The sequence below is a fragment of the Balaenoptera ricei genome, chromosome 4 (assembly GCF_028023285.1).
Source record: "Balaenoptera ricei isolate mBalRic1 chromosome 4, mBalRic1.hap2, whole genome shotgun sequence".
Lineage (NCBI taxonomy): Eukaryota > Metazoa > Chordata > Mammalia > Artiodactyla > Balaenopteridae > Balaenoptera > Balaenoptera ricei.
Window position 1 is genome coordinate 39,388,538 of NC_082642.1, and position 19,872 is coordinate 39,408,409.

At 48.2% G+C, this 19,872-nt stretch overlaps 1 protein-coding gene across 4 annotated transcripts in view; it reads left to right on the forward strand.

Moving 5' to 3' along the window:
- The first annotated feature begins 325 nt into the window (after positions 1-325).
- LRRC3B (leucine rich repeat containing 3B) overlaps positions 326-19,872 on the forward strand; it is a 97,816-nt gene continuing 78,269 nt past the window's right edge. The window contains exons 1-2 of one of the 4 annotated variants that reach the window (XM_059921950.1): positions 326-561; positions 2,462-2,851. The gene's annotated coding sequence lies outside the window, so the exon portion shown is untranslated. Of the gene's footprint in view, positions 562-1,365; positions 1,424-2,461; positions 2,852-19,872 lie in introns of those variants that run through there. The other 3 variants (XM_059921951.1, XM_059921949.1, XM_059921953.1) reach the window with 3 other exon arrangements.

Here is a 19,872-nt window from a genome sequence, read left to right on the forward strand (position 1 = left end):
CCCCGCAGCAATCGCCCAGCCCCCGCCCTCTCTCTCCATCCCGGACCACCGCCCGCGAGGCGGGAGAGCGGCGCCCGCGCCGCCGAGGCTGGCTCCGGCGGTCACGTTCGTCCCCTGCAGCTCTTGCAGTCCCCTCCTCCCTCCTCCCCGGCCCGGGTCTGGAGGCGATTCCCCTCTAGCGACTGAGCCGAGCGTTTCTGGGCGAGCGGCGCTTCGCCCCCTCCCGGCTTTGTCTCCTCCTCCGGCGAGGCTCCGGGCCCGGCGCAGGGTCTGCAGCGGCCGCCGCAGCGGCGGGAGCCCAGCGGTGCCTCCCGGCGCGGCCGCCCGGGGCCGCACCCTCTCTCGGCGGAGGCGCCGGCGGACAGCGGCCCAGCCACGCACCGCCCGCGTCCCGCGCACCAACGCCGCAGCCGCCGCGGGAGAACCAGCCCACCCGGCCGGCCGGGTCCGAGGCCGGCAGCCCCGCTGGCAGTCGGGTGGGGACGGCGGCTGCTACGGGTCTGGCGGTGCCCCCTGCGCTGCGAGGATGGAGCAACCACCCCGGCCGCGGACCGGCGCAAGGTAAGGTGCAGCCGCCTGTTGCTTTTCGCAAAGCGCGGCGTCGTCCCCTCGGCCCGGGCGCCTAGGCCATCCCTCCCGGCACCGGTAGAGGACAACTATCACCCCATTTCTGAGTCTTGTCCAACCACCCCCCCCTCCCCGCCCCCGGCTCCCTGGCGCAGATCCTTGGAGAGACCCCCCCCGGGGAGTTGGGGGCGGGGGTGGGCGGTCTACCCTCTTTGCTCGCGTGCCGTCGGCTGCAGTGCAACGGTCTGCAAACTTTTGTGCCCCCTCCCTGCGTGGTGCTCAGCCAGCGCGGTGCAAGTTGCGTGTCCAGTTCTCGCTTGCGCCCTTCCCCCACTCCTCCCCCCACCCCACCCCGAACCTCCCCTCGCCCTAGGCATCTGCCTGTTTTCTTCGTGCGTTCTTGCCAGTCGACTTTTCGCTCCCTGCAGCTCCCGCTAGAGAGGCGAGGGTTTGGGACCCAGCGGGGCTGATCCTGCCTGTAGGGGTTGAGTGGGAGCGGAGATGGAGAGCTGGTATATAGGTGGGACGTGGGGGGAGGCTGCCCCCGCCCCTGGGGCTCCGTCCGGCGCGGCGGGAGTCGGCCCGCTCTTGCATTTGCCACCTCCAGCTCGGGAATGAACCCCCTGGAGTGGCTCGAGGCCGTGCGCCGTGGGAAGGCAAGTGCAGCTGCGGGTGGGTGAAGTAAGTGGTTAGGGGAGGGACAGGGTGCTGGTGAGGCGGGGGAGGAAGCTGAGGATGGGGACGGATCTGGTTGAGGGTGGGACCAAAAGGCTCCGCTAAAGGGGGCGAGGGGCCGGCCCCGGGCCGCCTTCGGACGTGGAGGAAAAGGAATTTGAGCCTGGGAGCGGGGGACCGGGTGCGTACAGACAGATGGCGGAGGGGTTGATACCTGAGAAACGCAGAGGGGCAGACCCGAGCCCTGGAATGCCGGGCGCCGGCGGCCTTGGGAAGGCAGGCTTCTGGGTGCCTGGGATGGGGCGACCTTTCTCCCCGGGAGAAACAGACCTCCCGATTCTGTGTACGTTGGCGTCCTGGGCGGTGACTGAGTGGTCAGATCAGGGACCAGGGGAGCTTTTCCCTGCTCGAAGAGGACCCCCGTGTCCCCTCCTTTCTCCGACACCGGCTTCCACACCCTTCCACTCCCCACGCCCACCCTCCCTGCCCCGCGCCGGGGAGTTAGGGATGTTTCCACGGCCGCAGGGTGGGAAGGGGATTCCGGTACTCCGGCGGCAGGCTTGGCTGCTGGGTTGGGGAGAGTCCCAGCGCCTGGCGAGTAGACCTCGGTCCCAACTGGTTGGAGGACAGCGCAGGGGGCGGAGGCTGCAGTGGGAGCCCCCGCCCCCTCTCGCGCCCCTCCCCACCTCGCACCTGGGCGGAGCGAGGGACCCGGGGAGCCCCAGACGCCCGGGAGGCTCGGAGGCGCGGCACTGGAGGGCGTGCGGCGAAACGCAGGGCGCTGGGCTAAGGAGTGTGGGCATCGGGGGAGGCGAGGCCCGGCTCCCAGACCCGGGGCCCCAGGCAGAGGTGCGTCTGCCCACCTCTCAGCCCCCCAGGTAGATCCTCTGGTTGTTGCAGACGCTTTGGCGGATGCGGAAAGGCGAGGCGCTTTCCTCCTTTGCACCCCGGCAATCTGGAAGGGGGCCTAGACTGCTGTGGCGAGGCAAGGGCGGTCCCTGGGATCCTCTGATGCTGGCGGGGGACACCCCGGGCTGTCAAAGGCCTGGAAGCGCCTCCTTTAACCCTTCTCTCTCTGAGGAGGTGCACGCCCCTCTCCAAGTGGCGCCTTGGGCTGAGAATCCAATTCCCGGCTGGTTCCTCCTGGCTCCATAGGAGGCGAATTTGGAGGTTGCGTGGGTCAGGAGCCCCGTAAATCCCTCTGGTCTTCCCTGTGCAGCTCTCCCACGTGCAGGCTTTGAGGGGGCACCACCGGCTCTGCGGTTGCCCTGCGGACATCTTCTGCTCTCCGGACCCGAGCTGGGAGAAGGCAGAGCTCAGCGCAGCCCCCTTTTCTGGGCCCTACGCCCTGGCCAGACCCTTCCGGAAGAGACATCGACTGGCCAGGGCTCCGGAGGAATCCTGAGTTCGGTCACTCCCATCGGGGCCCCCCCGGAAGCCGCGAGCTCCCTGTCTCCCCACAGCAAGCTCCAGAGTCCCAGGCAGCGGACAGGGGATGCCCTCGGAGCAGGCTGGGGTGCACCTGCTGAGCGCAAACTCCACACCCTCCCCGGCCAGGCGTCGAGGGGGATAGAGCGTTGGCCTCCTCCGAATTCCCTGGATAACCGAGGTAGGATCCCAGAATTAAGTCCCTCACTCGGCACCACTGAACTCTGGACACCCCAGGACCTGGTTCTTTCTGGGTGCTTGTCGCCCGGTTTTGTGCTCGGGCCACTTGCTTTGCCTGTAGAAACAGATTGGAACGTGTCCCTTGGCAACTCTTGAAGGAAGACTTAAAATCCACACCAAGGTTTTTTTTTTTTTTTTTTTTTTTTTTTCAGGTTGCTGAGCTATTCTGGGGAGACAGGTAGTAATAATAACCATCAGCACTTGCATTTACTCTGTGCCAGGCTCTAAAGATTTCATTCATGGGCACTAATCCTCACAACAACCCTGGAAGGTAGTTATTACTCCCATTTTACTGGTGGGGAAACTAAGCCATGGAGAAATTAATTTCCTTGCTCATTGTCACCCAGCCAGTAAGTGATGGGACTGGTTAGGCTTGCGGGTAGAGAACACTGGTGTGCCCCCTTCTTTGAACCCCATTTGGTACCAAAGAACCTTTGTCCCAGGGAAGCATGGGTGAGGCCCCCCGTTTTCTGCTCAAACCCCAGGCCATGCTGGCAGTGCCATCCTTGCCCTGGAGGCCCCTGTAGCTGTGACGCTGGGGAGACCGATGGTGCATATACCCCCTCAGAGCCCCATGGGGCGCACCTCCAGAGGATGGGGTCCTGGCACCGGAAGCAGATTTAGGGAATTGGCTGCTGGCGCTGGATTTCTTTTCTGAATCTTTTGGAGGACATTCCCTTTGTAAACGTGAGGAGGAATGGAAGGGGGATCCGAATGTGAGCAGGGCTCTGCTCTAGGGCCACACACCGTAGACACAGTATTCTGCAAACGAGTCCCTTTCTAGTGACCGAATCACAGAATATTAGAGTCGGCTCAGATATCACCCTTCCCAATCCAGAAGCCGGGAGGGGCCTTCTTGATGTGGTCAAGGCCACACAGTGTGTTTCTGGTACCACTAGTACTAGAACCACCGTCTTCTGACCCATGGTCAAAATAAGCTCTGTTTATGCATGTATAGATTAGGTTCACTGTGGCTGTTTTTCAGCATCTTAAAATTAATTCGTGAAAATTTAACTAGGGAAACGCTTGTTTATTTAAAAAGTAGACCATTTTGCTAATTTCTCATAAATGCCTCCATCTGCATAACCAGAAAAAGCCGCTTTCATGTAGTGGATAAACCACAACAAATGTGTGTCTTTTGCCAAACATTGCAGTATACTATTGATAAGCCTTCCAATAAAAAAATTAACTAACCATGCAACCCTTTAGATGATTCTAAATAAAATTTAATGGATTCTCAACCATTTTAGCCAAGTCCTTCTGTCAAGTTGAGTGGCTCTGTCCTGCCCCAAACCCAATTATTTGTGAAAATAAGAAAATGTTGGACCTCAGAGGGAAAAATCCTTTTGCATCCAATGAGATGATTTGGCGTTATCTCTTTGGGACTTCTGACCATTGGGTTAAACTTTAGGCCGATGTCAATTTGAGGGAAAATCACATCTTTCTAGTGGACATACTTGAGGCTCAGAAAGGGGAAAATAATTCTTTGTCCTTTTCTCACTCGCTGAGTCCCTTTAACAAAGGGGACTTTCTCTAGCAGTTTAGGGATTCCATATGCCCCTAGGCATTCTTGTAGGACAGAATTTTGATTTCTAAGAGCATCCCATGTCTTTTCTCTGTAGCTACAATACTAAGATGTTCTTCCCCTGGAGCTGAACCAACAAAAAGTCAGTAAACAGAGAGGAGAATTGGGAAAGCCTGTTTCTCAGAGTCACATTGTGTGTGTGTGTTTGGGGGGTGGGCGGTAGCTAAGAGTTACAGGCGGATGGTGGAAATTTGGTGCCTTTTATGTCACCTGGAACAAGATTTCCATCCCTGATGCTGTGCTAAACCAGGACAGAGGCCCTCGGGCAGTGATGAGTGGGGTTGGGGTGAAGGAGGAAGAGGCAGAGGATGAGGGGGATGGAAAGGAGGCTTGGCTGATGAAGGGCCTTGGGGTGGCAGAGATGGCCCCGGAGAGCCTGCACTGAGAGATGCTGTCCTTCCCCCCCTTCCCCTCCTACCCACCTCCTCAGTCCGCCATCTGTGTTGGGTTGACTGATCTGAATCCCAGCGTCCTCAGTTATCTCAGGGGAAGCATTCACTTTCTAGAGAATTCATTAGAAACGCATATTGTTTTTATGTAAGGAGGGGAAAATATGCACAGATGCCCCAGTCCTCAGGGAGAGCCCTGAACCTCAGATCATCCCAGAAGGGTGATCTTCTGAAGGTGGGGATACTGCTTTAGTTGGATTATTGCAGTGTTAGAGAATAAAAGATGTGGCATTGAGATCAGGTGTGACAACATCCCAGAGGAATGGTTTCTTTTTTGGGAACCTCAGGAAGAAGAATTCTTTTGCACCTGGGCAGACATCCTGGTTTCCAATTCCTAGCTTTTCAGGGGTGTCAGGGAGTTAGCTGTATCCTTATCCCATGTGTGTGGTCCATACCCCCTCTACTTACTTACTTACTCATTCCTGTGTGGCCCACATAACACTTCTACTGGGGCAATTCGTTGGGGGTGTATTTATCTTAAATCATATAAACACAAGTTTGTTGACAGAATAACAATTATTATTAAGCAACAGGCTCTGGGAAAATGTTATTTAAAAAAAGAAACCTTTTTGTTCAGAACACAATGAATAAATATTTGTATGCAATACACAGTAAGAAGTATCGATAAAATTTTTGGTTTTGGTGAGATACTTAAAAATAAAAGAGAATCAAGAACCAGAGCATCTGAACTTGACCAATTTTTAATAACAAGAGAAGCCAAATAATAAGGATCTGTGGAATTAGAAGAGGACAGCAGGGGGAAGAAAAGAAAAAGAAAACATAAGCAAGTAGAACCTGAGAAGCTATTCCCTCATGGATTTTATTTTAAATAAAAACATAATATCTTAATCTATGGTTAGATTTGAATAATCCATAGGATTAATAGAGTTACTATTTTATCTTCAGATTGTGGCTTCCATGAGCTTTATTCTACAAGTGATTGGGAACCATGATGGCAGCCCTTGTACCTGCCATACTAGTATCTACCTACCTGTGCTTTGTAAAAACCTGGTGAATTAATACATCACAAGATGACATATGAAATGACCATTTGATATAAGAATGAAGTCTGCAACCTTCTCAAGAGCTGACAGGCCTGGAACATATTTTTCCAAAGTGAATAAGCTAAGAGTAAGGGCTGTATAATTCATTTAAATAAATAAATAAATAAAGAATACATATTGAAAAAGAACCACCCGGATAAAAACAAGATTTTTCTCTTTCAGAGGATAAATTAACAGATAGTGAAGTTTATAAAATTTATGGTTTCAATTTCTCCTAAGCTCTCTGAGCTGCTTTTTATGTTAATACTTGTCCAGTGACAGTTTTTGAAAAAGGATTTAAGACACTTTTTGAAAAAGGATTTATGCCTTTTTAAAAAAGTTATTTTATTTATTTATTTTTGGCCGTGCTGGGTTTTCGTTTCTGCGTGCGGGCTTTCTCTAGTTGCGGTGAGCTGGGGCTGCTCTTCATTGCGATCCACGGGCTTCTTATTGCAGTGGCTTCTCTTGCTGCGGAGCACGGGCTCTAGGCACGCGGGCTTCAGTAGTCGTGGCACGTGGGCTCGGTAGTTGTGGCTCGCGGGTTCTAGAGCGCAGGCTCAGTAGTTGTGGAGCACGGGCTTAGTTGCTCTGCATCATGTGGGATCTTCCCGGACCAGGGCTTGAACCCGTGTCTCCTGCATTGGCAGGCAGATTCTTAGCCACTGCGCCACCAGGGAAGCCCTGTGCCTTTTATTAGAAGTAAAATGGAAAACAAATATAAAAAATAAAATATTGTGAGTCATTCTCAAGCATGGAACAATACAAATTTAGATTGGTTTCCTTCTGTTTCTTCTTTCTTTCTTCTTCTTCCTTTTTTTTTTTTTTATTTATTTAGTTAGTTGCAGCGGGTCTTAGTTGTGGCAGATGGGCTCCTTAGTTGTGGCAGGCGAACTCTTAGTTGCAGCATGCATGTGGGATCTAGTTCCCTGACCAGGGATCAAACCCAGGCCCCCTGCATTGGGAGCGTGGAGTCTTATCCACTGTGCCACCAGGGAAGTCCCTCTCCTCTAGTTTTTCAACCTCAGTTCTGGTCTAGAAAAGCAGTCCTTGCATAGGCCTGCATACAGAGGGCTCGCCCTGGTAGCAGTGACTAAGCGGTATCCCTTCCTTGGCTACATTGGGAATTTATGCTCTGAGACGAATCCTGGTCCAGCTTGCTGACCTTCCCTAGACATCTGGTCATGAGCAATTAGCAAGCAGGAAAGTTTTCCATCCTTTCTACAGATTATATTTAAGCTTGGGTTGGCAAAGTCGCATCATCTCCTGCCATGGAGTGTTTTGTAGTCATTTATTCGGGTGGTCGGTCTGTTTTTTAGTTGCTTCTCAAAAACACTTCCTACCAACAAAATTAATACCCTTCCCTAACGAAAGGTATAAAGTAGACCCTTGGTGCTCAAAGCATCTGCTACAAAACTCATGAGAGAGGGATGGCTGAGAGCCACCAGGTCAGGAGGCCCAGGAGAGAGGCCACAGAGAAGCAGTGGCCGGGGGGGTGGGGGGGTGGGTAGGGAGAAAGGGAGTAGGAGGGGCAAGCATCAGGGGAAACGGACCACCCAAAGGAAGGGGGCCCAGCGGTTAACACAGGAAGACTGAGAGATACTTGGTAAAAGCCAAATCCAAAGGATAAGGAAAAAAGGCATAAAAATAAGAGAAGATGAAGAAAGCTAATGGGTGTGATAAAGGCCTGAAGAAGAGGTGTACAAGTTATTAATAATGCACCTAAATAATTCCTCAAGGTCTAGATCAACCCAGAGGCAGGCTGAGACCTCAGCCAGAGGGCAGGCTCTCTTTCCCACACTCCCTGTCCTTGGTTAATGTGACTTCTCCATCACCAGGCCAAGGGCTCTTCATCTTATTTATGCCATGGTGCCCTTTGGCAGTCTGACACATTTAGGGACCCTATGTTTAGATATATAAATTGCAATACGTAAGATTATAACACGAGCTGTATAAACCATTGTGACCTACTAGTGTACGCACAACAGGATCTGATGGTGGGCCAGTGGGATGAGTATAATGCTGCTGTGGGTAACTGCAGACCTGCACCGTGATAGGGAAACGTCCCATCTGTACGCTTGGGTGGCAACATCACCGGTCCCGGTCCTGTGCTTAAGGTCTGTGGCCTGCATTTATAATAGAGTGAAACGCTAAACTGTAGTTCAACATTAGTAAACAAATTCATGACTTTTGTCCCATTCGGGCTCATGGGTTGCTTGAATCCTGTTGAAGATGCCTTGGAGGTCTGCGAGTGGGGTGACCATATCTTTCATGGCCGGGATACTTTTGAGAATGAAAGGGAGCATAGTTGTTGCTCTAAGAAGTGGGTGTGAATTGGGATGGGCCTGGGCAAATTGTAGCACAGGGTCCCTCAGCTGTGGAGACCTCCTTGGGGTCTCTCTTCCCAGATCAGTTTTCACTTCTCTGGCCCAAGGAATTGGCATTATCTGCCCTATTCCTAGGGATCACCCTTGTAGATACTGATGGGCATTGGGAAGTGGAGAACACCTCTAGCTGAAAGAAGCCACATGTCAGGGCCACAGCCGGGCGATGGGATGCCTTTGTGAGAACTGGAAAATGGGCTCCCTTCGAGGAGCCGCAGCTTCTGGCTCCTGGCTGTGTGAACACCGGCCTGCATTTCATTTCCCAGTGGCTGCCTTGGCCGCATGTCCAGAAGCGTCGGCCAATTTCTCCTGAAGCGAGGTTGAATTACTAGACTACAGTGCATTTCAGCCCAAAGTTTCAACTTCTCCCAACAGTTTTTTTTTTTTTTCAAAGCAGAGCTGCCACAATGGCTTTTCAAGGTTCACTTCCTGTCCCTACCCACTTCTTACTTATCAGGAAATGGCCTCAGTGTGGGCAGGTGGATGGAGACCCATGGGAAGAGGCCAGGATCTGGAGAATTCTTAAACTGGGTCATAAGACCTCGAGTGACGGAGAAGGACTGAGGTCACGGAGTGTTCCCTAAGCACGTGGCTCATATTGTCCGGTGCTGGGGGAAGATGACCGCAGGTCCCTGAGCCTGGGGATCGCCGTGCGTCTGTCTGTACCGACTGGTCAAGTGGAACCTGCTTAGTAGAAAAAAAGTCTCTTCTAAGAAAGCCTGTGACTCTGCAGGGGGGGATGCAGCATCTCAGAAACCTTGTCTTTAGGTGCATGTAGAGTATTTGATCAGCAGCCGGGCAACCAGCTTTGGCCCTAACCAGCTGGGTGGTGATGGGCTGGTTAGGATGACTGCCCGCTGCTCCCCTTCCTCAGACAGAGGATGCTTGGAAGCTAGATGGTTTCTGAAGCCCCTTCCAGTGCGGTGGTCTGCAAGGGCATTGTTCTATTTATACGCCATTCGCTGGCCTTCCTCTTTAAGCGGGTCCAGGCTCACTTTCCTGCTTAGGGCTTCCAGACCTTACGTACCACAGATCCAACAATGACAGATGGAGGCACTCCGCCATCCTTAGGGTCTGTGACTAGAGTGAGGGGATGGGGGTGGGAAGGTGGAGGGAAGAGTAGCCGGGAGGCGAAGGGATAGAGTAGGAAAGGAGTGGACCAACTGATAACTTTCCTTTTGCAACAGTAATAATCGCTCAGGAAAGATGGAGGGAAGATGGAGGAGGAGTTCCTAAAATTTTGACTGTGTGTTCATCTGTGTCTAACTCTTTATAACCGTGTAATCATGTGAATCCCTGCTAAAAACTTTTCAGTTACTCCTGGTCGTCTCCAGGAGGGTTACATCCTTATGATGGTTTAATAGGTCCTTTGTCACCTGGTCCTGCCTATCTCTCCATCTGTCATTTTCCTGGGCATACCTACGCCCTGGTGTGTTCCAGCTGGTGTGTTAGTACTAGTTAGTAGTGACAAGGCTTCTCACTTCTCTGAAACTCTACCCTTGGTGATGCCACATGGCAGCCTGAAATCAGCTACGGCAGGGGCATCTACACCACAGAAACTGACAGGCATTATAAAGCAGTGCTGTTTTCCCAGGGAGTCTCGTGTTAAAACTGACTAGCACACACCACTGCCCCTGCCTCGCCCAAAGACTTGCACTTCCTGCCACAAAAGCTTCTCTTTCCCGTCTCTCCATCTGCACTTCCCGACTCCTGATAGCTCATCTGTCTTTCTTTCCTTCTCTCTTCCTTTCCCTTCTAATTTCCCTCCCTCCCTTCCTTCTAAGGGTCCATCCACCTTCTCATCCAGAGGTTGCCAGACTCCGTTCTCATCCCTCTCCTGCCCCTTCATAGTTGAGTGAGTGAATCTGGCAGAATTTCCTAACTTTTAACATGCCCCAGTTTTCTCTACGTAAAATGGGTGTAATCATTGGTCGTTGTGAGGCTTAAATGAGTTAATACGTATAAGGTACTGTGACTAGTACATGATAAGTACTATTTAAAAGTCTTTGTTTCTAGTATTGATCACAACATCATGGATCGCTTGCTATGTACCCGGCACTGAATATTGCACATAGGAAGAGAGGTTCAACAAAACAAGCACAAGACAATGTTTAAGAGCCTTGAGCAAAGCCTGGTTAGTTCTTCCAGGCATATCAGAATGGACTTCATGGAGCCAGGGGCGTTGAAACTGAATCCTGAAAGACTGATGGCAAAACCCCGCCAAACTGGCAAGACAGACAGAGGCATCTCAGGAGGAAGAGAGTCACGTGGGCACCGGCACACAAGAGGGAACAGCATGGTCTGTTAAGTTTCTGTGTAGCTGAGCGTGAGACCGTGGAGGGAGAGGGGCTCTGATCATATCTGGGTTATGGTAACGTCCACAGGGAAGTCAGCTGCGGTCTCCTCTTAGCTCTGCCTTTCTGTTGCCTGCAGCAGTGCGGGTCTGAGCTTCGGATTTGCCAAAAAAAAATGTCAGACATCCAGATTTGTATGCGAAAGCTCCTAATGGTTAATGGTAGAACTCATTCAATTAAAAAATAAACAAAATTAACAAAACAAAGCCTATCCGGAGGCTATATCCAGCCTCCTGTGGGAGAATGGGATTCTAGGTCCTCAAGCTGTGCCAGGATAAGGTCTGCAGTTGAATACCTGACTTCGAATGTGGTTCTACTGGGCTCAGTGTGGCCCACAGGTGACAGTGCCTCAGGGTCTCGGAGCCCTGGTTTTCTGCCAAACGGCCTCGCCACAAAGAACCTTTTGGCTTATGGAGATAAAAGCCCTTGCAAAGAACCCGACACGTGTTAGAATTTTTCCCAGACCCCACGGACTGTGGCAGAGGTGTCCCCTCAGTACAGCCCAAGCCTGATCTCCGTCACCCAAAGATACCCAGATAGTCTTACCTGCCTTTTTAATTTTAACAATAGATGGGGGAAGAGAAATGTAGGAGTATTTTTTTTTCCCCTTCATTCTGTTAAAAACATCACAAGGAGCTTGACATTCCATTTTGGAAGGCTGGATGTCACAGATCCAACTGAGAGCGATTGATTGCTTCTGCTTGGATTTAAGATCCTGGGGAAAAGGTGCACTCGACTTCTGTGCGGTGTGTGTTGATTGTTCTTTCGAAGCGGGGGAGAGTCTCTGAGAAGCAGTCAGCCCCGCTAGGTGTTAGTCGGGGTCCTGTCAAGATCTGCACTTAACGTTTGTGAAATTTCCCCTCTTTTGAGTCCCTTCCATTCCAGGCTGGCTTTGATCGAGCAGGTTTTAAGAAAACGATCAAACCTTAGAAGAGAGGAATTATTTCTAGTTGAGGGAGCTTGGTGGATGCTGGCTTCCGTAAAGTAGAGAGGTGGCTAGGCCAGCAGCCTACTTCATCAGGCCTGATGAAAAGCACCCTGTAATTGCAGCTTTGTGATGATAATACATTGAATCCTGGTGTTATTCTGATTTGGGGTTATCTGTATTTGTTTCCTTGTATTGCCTGATTGAACTTGATCATGAGAAGCTTCGGAGTTGCAGGCAGGCCTTGGAGTAAGGACACCTGACTTAACAAAAGCACCTCAGATCTGGATTCTGGCCTCACTGCCGAGCTCCTACCACCTCTTCTCCAGGAGCTGATCTGAGCCTCAGGGTCTGTCTCACTCGCGTCCAAGCCCTAAGCCCCCTGGGCCCTCAGGACTGAGGTGTCTGGTGCTGCTGTAGCTCTCACCCCCTGTTGGTGTCTGGGGTCCCGTCCCATACCAACCACTTCAGGAACCGAACCCCAGAAAAACCAAGGTCCTCCTCTTCTGAGGTGGATTTGAAACACTTAAGTTTATTGAATTAACATTATGGGTCAAATAGCACAATTGCTGTGAAGGAGGTGTTGAAGGCCTAACCCCTAATGTGATGGTGTTTAGAGATGGGGCCTTTGGGAGGTGATTAGGTTTGGGTGAGGTCAGGAGGGTAGGGCCAGACACCGGAGAGCTTGCTTCCTCTTTTCCAGGCACACACACCCAGGAAAGGCCACATCAGGATACAGCAAGAGCATGGCCATCCGTAACCCAAGGAGAGGGCCCTCATCAGACCCTGACCATGCTGGCACCTTGATCTTGGACTCCAGTCACTAGAACTGAGAGAAATAAATTCCTGTTGCACCCGGTCTATGGAATTTATAACAAAGTTAACAGGCAGCCTGAGATGACTAACATAGGAGGTTACTATAATTTAGCCTGGCACCTAGCCGTCTTGTGAAACATATCTGGGCAAAGATGTGCCTTTTTCATACCATGGTGTCTGAGGCTTACCACCAGCCTAGCACTTAGTAGGCACTCAGGAACTTCTTGTTGAATGAGAGAATGAGTGAACACTAATGAATGGAGTGGGAAACGTCCAATTTATAAACAAACATTTAGAAAACAGTTCATTTGAGTGTTGGAAATTTCCTGCAGCTGTGGTCTGGAGATGAAGGAAACGTAAATTCTTTTAGAGAAGAAGCTGTTAACACCCTGAACTTTTTACTAGTTCACCCCACATAGGGTCTCCTGGAGCGCTTCTCCGTAAAGAGATGCTGAGTTGAGCTGCTGGCCTACCAAAAAAACATAATTAACTTAATGTTAGTAAAATGACAAAGAAAAGTCATTTCTTTATACACGAGTCATAGAACCTCAACATTGGAAAGGACTCGTGAGGTCCTTTTTCATTCTAAATACCCAATGGGCAGGTTGCCATAGAAGGAAGTGATTTTTTTCTGGCAAAATCGTGGCTTTCGGGGTCCTTCTTGTTCCTCTGAGAGATCCTTCAGACGCTAGGAGGACTTTCCTCCATGGCTTTTGCAATTTGAGAATGGAGATACTGTTTCCTCAAGATGCTATTCATCTTTATTCATATCTGGGTGCAGATGAGCTAAGAATGTGTGGGTGTGGGATTTGAAGCGTCTGACGTGCTTAGGTAACAGTTGGCGTGCCAGTTGTATAATGAAGAATAAGTATTGACAGCGTTAAATTGTGGCTGAATCTTGGTTTTGGTGTTTAAAAAAAAAAAGAAAAGAAAAACAGAATAAAATTTCTAAAAGCGACAGCGTTGTTTTTATGCCAGGGGTGTTTTCTAAATGTTGGGACAACAGTGCTGGGAAATGTGGGCCTCCCATACGTGTCACTTTCTTCTGCCTAGCCTGGTTTTACTACTACCCCGCATAACTTTCTTTTTAATTGGCAAGGGCTGTACTGTTTCTAAATATACATTTGTGTTGTACTCGATGGATGGAGGGAAATAGCTTTGGAAATAACAGGTAGAATTTTAATTCACTTTTCATATTGAAGGTGGAAGAGCCAACTGGTTTCTCAGGAAAATTAATGGCATTTTATTGAGTTACTAGGTAGTTACTGTTTGCTTCCCAAGCTCCAAAAACTCTAAGTCATCATCAGCTTCCAGGGCTTTCATCAGGTGAAGCTGTGCACCATTACTTCTTTAAGAAGCAATGTTCCTTTCTCCACCTTTTCTGTGTGCTGACAAGAATAGAGACAGAAATACAGAGAGACTTTCTGCTACTCACTTGTGGGTGGAGTAGGCAGTGTGAGTGTTACCTGACGGGAGCTGGGTAGCATTGTGGATTCTACTAGGTACAGGTGCCTCTAGTTAAAAAACACATGGATGTTCAGGGTCCTGGATTAGTAATGTAATGCTTAGGTCAGGGGGTTTTAACCATTTTTCCTGCTATGTATCCTTTTGGCAGTCTAGTGAAACCTAGGTATCTCTTCTTATTTTAAAAAAATTTTATTTAAACAAATTAATATTTGTTTAAATAAAATGTAAAATATTAATTAATAAATATTAAAGTTAATATTTTTAATTTGTTTAAATAAAATGTAAAAAACATTTTTAAGTGTAAAAGTATGTAGGATTACAAAGAACAAAAAAGAAATATAGACAAACACACTGATTTTCACAGAGCTTACAAATGTATGCATGACCTATATCACTGCCCAATCTGTCAACAATATTTTAAAAATTACTTTAAATAACACACTTTGTTAGCTTAACCATCAGATGTGTCTGAACTTGCCTGTTATAGACTTATAGCCCACATGCCTCTCATATTTCAAAAGACAGTGTTAACTTATGAAGAATTAAAAATTCTCATTTGAACGGTCCAGTTTTGCGAAACTCTAACAAATAATTTAAATGGCTGATTTCTTCCCACGTATTCATAAAGGACAAGCAAGTGTAGATACGTAAGACCATAAAGCATCCTAGTTGTGTGGTCGCTAGGTGGAGAAGGCACCTTCCCTGTTTTGTAGCTGAACGACGACCAGATTAGAAATTGACTAAGAGTTGCCCCTGTATAGTATGAGGGGCTATAGTCAGGAAGAATGAACTACCATAAAGTTATGATGCACGTAAACGATATTTCAGGATTTCTGGAACAACTGTGTTGTCATGTGGAAAAAAGCTGTGATTTTTTTACTGCTCATGTCACAGGTACCGATAATACTAATGTAGTTTGTTGCTTGCCTTGAAATTTGAAGGAAATGCTAAATTCCAGTTGGAGATCAGTGGAGAAAAAAAATCAGAAAAGACCTTCCACGGTTGTGGATCCCTTGTATTCTAGCTATGGCCACAATATACGGAGGGGTAGGGCATGGACCCTGAGTTAAAAACCTCTGTCTCAAGGTGTGAGTAAACACCTGATAACAAACAAAGCAGTTTTCAGATGGATAAGACCCATTAGAAGGGATCATAAAAAGAATGTCATTTTCTGTTTGGTACTTTATTTAACAAACATGGCTAAGGAGTGTGGCTGGCCTCCTAACTGGTCCCTTCGGAGAGACATGCCATTGATTTGATCTAAAATAGTGTTGGGTCTTCTTTGAGAGCGGGGAGTATAATATTTTGAATATTTTCATCAGTGTTCATTCTTAAACTGTTTTGGGGTGGTTTGAAATAAGCCAAAGTTGTTTGAAGTAAGGCTGTTGAATGCAGAGGGTGATCGAGGTGTGTAGACCCCAGATTGGGACTTGAAAATCCCAAGGCTTCTTTTCAGAGATGACTCACCAGCTACGCTGAAGGCTGCTCCATCATGGGTGGAGGTGGGGTAGGGATGAGATCCAGAAAAGACTGTGTTTCTAACATGATAGCATCTTTGGAGTCAGCCTTTGGTCCTCTGGGGTGACAACTTTATACACGCACTTCACTCTATAGAGTAACGTTCCAAGACAGTTTCAAAATATTTAGTGACAATATTCAGTGTCACAGTTTACACAGTCTTGACTAGAACTGCCCCGCCCAGCAGAACCTATGCAATTTCAGCTTTCCAGTAGCTACACTACACATGTAGAAAGAAAAAGGTGAAATTAGTTTGAATAGTATATTTTACTTAACCCAGTATCTCCAAAAGTATCATTTAAACTCAAAACCAAATTAAAATTTATTAAATGTTTTCCACACCGAGTCTTTGAAATCTCGTGTGTATTTTATACCCACAGCACATTGCACTTTGGACACTGAATTTTCATCAGAAACACTTGACCTATATTTAGATTTCATAAAATGTACCGTTGAAAAATCAGATTTACATATCCAAGTTGTAGCAAATATACTTAAGCGTTTTCTAATAACTGAATGAGTATTAGTTTTTAATTTTTAAATAAATCACAATTAAAATTCAACCTTTAGCTTCTCAGTCTTGCAGGCCCCATTTCCAGGGCTGAGTGGCCACACGTGACTGCTGGTTACCATACTGGATGGTGCAGGTCAAGACTGTATGGGGCTATATATACCGTAGGACCTACTATATAGCACAGGGAACTCTACTCAATACTCTGTAATGGCCTATATGGGAAAAGAATCTAAAAAAAGTGGATATATGTACATGTATAACTCATTTACTTTGCTGTACACTGGAAACTAATACAACATTGTAAATTAACTATACTCCAATAAAAATTAAAAAAAAAAAAAACAAACTGTATGGGACACCACTGGAGAGAAATCCATAGGCACCAAGCAGACAGTCAAAACTCATTGGCAAAATTATGGAGAGAGGCTTTTCTTTGCAGTTGTCTGTCTTTTCTGTGAATCAGTCCTATTAGTCTTTTTGTTAATCGAGTATTTTTCCAGAAGCTCCTGATCTTTTCTTTAGAACCTTTCATATGACCACCCCCCCAAAAAGGCCTTTTCTTAGGACTATTGATCCCCTCCATCCAGGGGCATCCTATGGCTTCTGCCTCCTAGAAGGAAGGTTCAGGGATCAGGGTAGGTGATTAGCTGGAGACAGGAAGCTCATGCCTCTGCCCCAGGTTCTCAAGACTGAGAGTAAAGTTTTCTGACTCTGAGCCCCACTGGATGTCCAGTACCTCTGATTCTGATTCTGAAAAATTGGGGTGGAGCCCAGGAAACTGCATTTTTATCAAGTCTTCCTTGCTCTCCCTACCTTCCCCCACCAAGTGACTCAGAACAGCTTAATTTAAGAACTGCTGACCTAAGCATCCCTCCTCCCACGTATTCTTTTTGCTAGTGGTTCATAAGGTGTGTTCTGAGGACCCTCTTCATCAGAAGGCCCTGTGTCTCCTTAAACTGAAGAGTTGTAGGTCTTGCCCTAAACCAGCTAAATCAGAATATCTGAAGGTGTGACACTAGGAATCGGCATTTTTAACAAGCTCCCCAAGTAATTCTTATGCCTCCTAAAGTTTAAAGACTTTAAACCTTATGCATTGTGACCACCTAGAGGGGTGGGATAGGGAGGGTGGGAGGGAGACACAAGAGGGAGGGGATATGGGGATATATGTATACACACAGCTGATTCACTTTGTTATACAGCAGCAACTAACACAACAGTGTAAAGCAATTATACTCCAATAAAGATGTAAACAAACAAACAAACAAACCTTATGCAGACCTTCCTGCTTAGAAATTTGGAATTCTTCAATTCCATCCTTTCTCATTCATCCTTCCCCGACGTCTGACCTTTAGAAACCCACTTGCCATATTTATTCTACCTCCCCTGTGTTAGGGTTATTTAACGAATATGCATTTGTTCCAGGGACTGGGGAAAGAAAAATATAGATCGTGAGATCCTGTCTCTGACAGCAGAGAGCTTGCAGACTTAGGAGGGAGAGGCAGATTTATGGAAAACTGAGGTCATAAAGCACTACAGGTGGAGTGCCACATATATGTGCTGGGCACCTTGAGGACACGAAGAAGACAAGAGTCATTTATGCACCTGGGTCGGGAGTTGATGAGAATGGCTTCAAAAGGGCTTCAGAGACCTGCTACCAACCAGAGTTCTTGGCCTCCTTAATCAATAGAAGTTGACTAGAGGCCAGACAAGAAACTCAGGCAAGGCTTTATTGGGTCCCCTGCTGCAGCAGAGGGGAGCGAGAACAAGCAACAGGTTCCCTTGCTTGCTCCCTGAGGGGGGGGAGCTGGTTCCTTATATGGGGTGTGGAAGGGGTGTGTCCAGAGGTCGGGCCCCAGGGGTGGCTTAGGTGGTCTGCCCACCCTTAGGTGGTGTTGTGTGCAGGGGGCATGCGCAGGACCCTGCGTTTGCTCCCAGCTCTTCAGAAGTGGCAGTTGGCTTTTTTGGGGTTTTTTTTTTTGGTCTTTTTGTATCTTGTTGTCCATAATATGCCCCAACTGCACATGCCACAGAACTGTCCAGTCTGATGCTGTGGCTTCACAGATTTCTGCTGTGGGTGACCTTCACTTGAAACCCCCAGGCAAGGGAACTCTGGAGAACAAGGCCAAACAAAGCAAAGTCAACCCAATACAAAACCACTGCAGCTCCTTGGGACACCTGTGCTGGGTTTGGCTCCATGCAGGAGGGAGTGGGGTGATGGGTGGGACGTCCAGCCTCGAGGTCCCTGCTAAATCCATAAGGACTTTACCTCTGGATAGCAGTGGCTTCTACGTTGGAGGTGTGACCTGATAAATGAATTTTCTTTATGAGAATAACTCAGGCAGTGGTTCTCACATTTCTGGCATCAGAAACAGTTTAGACTCTCAACCATGATGGAGGATCCCAGAGAGTTTTTGTTGACATGGGTTATATTATCCATATTTACCAAATATGCTAAATTAGAAGTTAAAACTGAGAAATTAAAAAAAAAAGTTTACTAATTCATTAAAAATAACAATAGTAAGCACATTTTGTGTAACATAAAAGCAATTTTTTTGTGAAAAATAATTCATTTTCCAAAACAAAAATTCAGTGAGGAGAGTGGCATCGTGTTACGTTTCTGCACATCACATTAATATCTGATTCCCACGCCTGCTTCTGTGTTCATTCTGTTGTGATAGCCCGTGGCAGAAAGCCTTGGGAAAACCCTAGTCCACTTGTGACAGGTGAAGAGTAGAAAAGACAAGTCATGTCTTTAGTGTCGTGTCTGTGGTATTATGGAAATAGTCTATATCATAACTGGAGTCAAGTCATATCTACAGAATGATGGAAAGAGTCTCATCCTCATCGATCCCTGGGAAGGGCCTCAGGAACCCCCCAGGAGTCGCTGGACCACATTTTGAAAGCCATTGGTGAGGAGGGTGTGTGACCAGGAGCAGGCAGTGTGACCAGGAAACGGGGAGGAGACCTCGTAACAGTGTTGGAGGAGGTGAGGGAGGGCCTGCAGCAACGTGTATCAGCGGGGCTGAGAAGGGAGGGTGAGGGACAGATGCCAAGGAGACAGATGCCACAGAACCAACCAAGCGGGTGTGGGGATGAAAGACGGGAGAGGCCCTGAGGATGTCCTGGGTCAGTGGAGATCCACCAGCTGCTGGTATCCAGCCCTGAGCTGGCCAGGCCTCTGTTCCTCAGGGTCACAGCTGAGGGGGAAGGGAGGTGTCAGGTCCAGCCCTAGAGTAATTGTCTGCCGGTCTAAAGCTGCCTTCTATGGTGTGATTATACATTGGCAGGAATGTATCTTTTAGGATGGGCAGAGTTCCTGAAAGCCTTCCAGGCTGCGCGGTTCACGTATGCAGGGACACAGGGAGAGAAGGCTGTTCGGTGAGTAGCAAAGATGACAAGGGTTGAGGTTTGGGGAACGCCCTTCTCTTTGGGACTGGACGCATTTGTGGTGAAAGAGCATTCACAAGGCACTCAGGAAGCCAGAACGTGGTTTTACACAATGTAAGTGTGTGTGCACATGCGTATGTGTATATGTGTGTTCTATATATATGTGTATAAATACGGTTTTATATATGTATATGGTGTGTATGGTTTTATATATAAATAGCTATATAGGCTAAGGGAGCTGCGTATCTGAAGTTGTGGATGAAAGTCCTGGTTTACCACCAACTCCCAGGGTGACTCTGGACAACCCACTAGGCATCTCAGGGTCTCGAGCTCCTTGTCTGGGAAACGTAGAAGGTATGAAACGTAGGAATTGTGTGATCCAATCCAGGTATTTTACAGGCCACAAAGAGTGATCTTCTGGAGGACACAGCGATTCCATCAGTGTCAGCGTTTGCTCAAGTAATGTTTTCCCGGCCCTGTTTTCAATCTTGCCTGCTGAGGGATTGGGAAATGAACAGAGAAG